Below are 3,715 nucleotides of genomic sequence, written 5' to 3'. Positions count from 1 at the left end.
GAGTAAAAAACAAAAACAAAAAACTGTAAGTTTGAAAACCAAAAAAAAAAGTGAAGTTTTTTCTTTAATACCTATTCCGTTCTATTCATTTCAGTTTTGTTCTCAAGAACCAACAATTAAAGGCCTAAGATCATTTCTGCCAAGCAGATTTCAATTTCATTTCTTTTTTTTTTTTTTTTATTCATTCAAGAAGTTCTCCAGAAAGGTCCCACATAATGAGATGGGTTTCAAAGTGTACACTTAATGAAAAATTAAAAGAATTTCCCTTTTTTTGTAAATTCTAACTAAAAATTGCATGTATAAATGTTTAAACCATTCTCAGTAATCCTTAGTTGTGAAAAAAGCAGCTTGAGTTTTTAAGGTTTTTAGATGTGTGGGTCTGAAAGCTGCTCAGAGCTGTTATAGACCACCGTCCATCTCTATCCATGTGGGAGAAATGTCTGCTTATTGCAGAAAAGCTTTGGGACGAAGGTGTCCGCTGGTTCAAAGGTGCCTGAAAGTTTAAAGCCGAGGGAAAATTATTTTAAATCAGGTTGTTACTCTTCCTCTGCGTCTCTTATCTTTGCTGCCTTCCTGTGTTTTCTCTGGCCTGTAGATCTGCAGGGAGTCCGATCTGCAGACCCATAAATTAGGCAGAACCAGGCAATGGGCCCAGGGTTCCTCCATCTCACTTCATCCTAAAGCACTAATCAAACGACAGACACGGATAGTGTCATTTTTTATGGCGGTCCTTCCCGTCAGTCACAGTAAATCTCATCAGTGCTATGTTCTTTTTTTTTTTTTTCCTGCAAACCTCTTGTTTTTTCTTTCTCTTGTCATCTTCCTTTGTTTTTCTCTCCCCATAAAGCTCCTCGTCTTTATCAGAGCTTCCTGTCTTGGCCCCTGGTCTCAAAGCGAGGCTCCCTGGGGTCCCGCCACACAGTTTTCCACTCACAGAGCAGACAGAAAACAAAGGGAATACTTGTGGCATCTTACATGAGCTCATGGCAATTCTTGGTTCATCTGCAGCCGGCGCAGTCTTCACTTTGATGCAACGCATAGCAGATCGGGTGTGTAATTGTCGGGTTGTGGATCTCTTTCATCTCAGAGTCTGTGTTTGTGAGAATCTTTTATCCAATCTAATCGCATTAGTTGATAATATCCTTTAAATGCTCGGTTTAAAGGGTACGTAATTGTTTTTTTTATGTTAATCAAACTCCAGCAAAAGTGTTGATGCAACCAGCTTCTCTCCGCCCTGAAGGACTGCACTTAAAAAGAAAAGAAAATGCTGTTCAGCTCCACCAGCATGAGGAAATGACAGGCTGGCTGTGGTTTAGTGGAGCAAGCTATTTTACTGCACTGTTTTACTGCCGCGTTTAAAACCTTCGCCTTTCAAAGCTTTTCTCCACTGTTAGTTTTTTTTCTCTCCCTCGTGCTTCCAGGCATTTTGTCAGAGTGTAAAAAGTAGAAGGTAGAAAAGTCACCGGAAAAAGAAGAGAAATTTGATGCTAACAAGTTTTGGAGAGACTGTAGAGCAGGAAATATATGAAGCAACTGGACTTCCTAATGGTGCCAGTTAATGACAGCTGAGCTTTGAAAGCCTTCAACTGTGAAACTACCTGGAATTAATAAATAAACGTCAAAATTCAGTTCAGTTTTTTTATATAGCGCCAATTCACAACACGCCATCGGAAGCCACTTTACAGTTCACCAGATCATACAGTCGGATTGATAAAAAAAAACAAAAACAGTTATTGCATCGACTCATTGACTCTTCAGCAATCCCTCACACTAAGCATGCTTGTAGTGACAGTGGAGAGGAAAAACTCCCTCTTTGAACAGGAAGAAACCTCCAGCAGAACCAGGCTCAGTGTGAGCAGCCATCTGCTGAGGCCCACTGGGGTTCAAGGAGACAGAAGCAGACGTAGAAAAAGAAGTATAGATACAAACGGCAGCTGTAAAAGGCGGCCCCGTCCAGGAAACACACAGCCAGACGAGCACCGAGCTAGCTCCCATGTCAGAGGATGAAGAGAGCACATCCAGTTAGTCACAAGTCAGAGAAACAGGACTACACTGGAAAACAGGCCAAGCTCCAACATCTAGAAACAAAGGTGTTGATGGAAGCAGCACAGCTGATGTTTCTCTCCAGGATGGAGTCACAGCCAAACAGGAAAAGACTATATAGGCATTCTTTCAATGTGTGCGCATCATTCCAAACTGTATAAAAGCATAATCAATGGTTTAATGGTTTAATTTCAGAAACCCCCTTTATTTTTTATTTTTTTTGAGTCCATTTTGCCTTCCTTGTTTCCTGTGCCCTTCTTTTGCTGTCTGTAGTTTTTGTAGGTTTCATATCTAAAGTACCGACCGGAAGATGTCCGCCATTAACTGTGGATTTCAGTATCTATGTTTTAGACATGGCCGAACTTTAGAGCGAAGAATTGTATAGAAACTCATTTTATGACCGCAGTGAAAACGACTCATTCCAAAAAGTTAAGACTTTTGTAGAAACTTTGATCAGCTCGGGGAAAAAAATGCTCCATCTACCTTGATTTTTAAACCCGTTAGCATCAAAAGTTGAACTTTTCATCAATTTTCCGTGTTATATTTTTCCAATCCATTAAAGTAGGATTTTATTTTTCAGCGTATGCACATCCTTGTAGGTCTGATCTGTTTCCACGGCGTCCACCTGCCTGGGTGGCAGAGCAGAGGGAGGAGCCGTGAGGCACAGAGAAAACAAACCAACCTGCCTCTAAATATAGCAGGTCTGGTTTAACGTATTAAAGTCCTTTGTCCTTTTTTGTAAGATCAGTAATGAAAAAAAAGATGAAATGTCCTGGAAGGATTGAGCTCCGTCTGTAGAGCACCGCCACAAATAAACAAGCGTGATTCTGACGCCAGCGGTAAAAATATTTAAAAGAGAACTAGGTTCATCTTTCCAGAGTTTTTAAAATGTATTCTAGACCTTCCAACATAGACTGAAGGTTTGACCTCAGTCGCACAGAAACGTCTTCATTTAACGTCTGTATTTGATCTACAGCCTCTGAGACGTACCGCTGAATGATCACAAGCTTTTCTTGTGATCATTCAGCAGTGAGAAGCTCGCTGGCCGCTGTTGCTTCCAGACAGTCGCACTGCGTCACAGGGGTGACTGCGTGGAGGCGCTGCAGCCTGATTCAGCCGTTTAGTCCGTATCTAGAGTGAGCTGGGCTGGACGGAGGTTTAGGAGGACTACATTCCCCCCGACCGTTATGTCCCCGTCCCTTCCTGTTAGCTGCTGACTGTATGGGTGGTCTCTGCCGCTGAGGACAGCAGCTGACGGCCTAACGGACTCCAGCTTCACACTGAAACAGGAACGAGTGAATTTTCTCTGTTCAGCCTCCAAAGTCGCTGCCCTTTGTTTTAATGGGGTTTAGTGAAAACGGCTGCTTTGCTCCCACAGCTGCTGCTACTTCAGAACATCAGCATTAGGTCATCTATTAACTTTTGGATATAAAAACAATAAACAGAAATCTCAGCAACTTAATCTTTTCAGCTCTCATAATCTGTAAAAGCTCAAACATTTTCCAGTCTCGGCTCCAGTGTCATTTATATGCAGCTGTTTTTGTCTCTTGACAGATGGTGGGCCTCTGCATGACTCTATTACCATTTACTTTTAACGACAACGTGCCTTTATGCCGATATTTAGATAAATAATAAAGATTACATCTAGTTACATGGGTTACATTTTAAAATA

The 3,715-nt window shown here is 41.6% G+C and overlaps 1 protein-coding gene across 7 annotated transcripts in view; it reads left to right on the top strand.

The window, feature by feature from the left end:
- The window catches only part of ralgps2 (Ral GEF with PH domain and SH3 binding motif 2), a 145,419-nt gene that overhangs the window by 64,028 nt on the left and 77,676 nt on the right, over positions 1-3,715 (top strand). The window lies entirely within an intron of this gene.

Source organism: Cyprinodon variegatus, unplaced genomic scaffold, assembly GCF_000732505.1.
Source record: "Cyprinodon variegatus isolate N-32 unplaced genomic scaffold, C_variegatus-1.0 Scaffold618, whole genome shotgun sequence".
Classification (NCBI taxonomy): domain Eukaryota; kingdom Metazoa; phylum Chordata; class Actinopteri; order Cyprinodontiformes; family Cyprinodontidae; genus Cyprinodon; species Cyprinodon variegatus.
The sequence above is the reverse complement of the archived record's forward strand: the minus strand, read 5'-3'. Positions and strand labels throughout refer to the sequence as shown.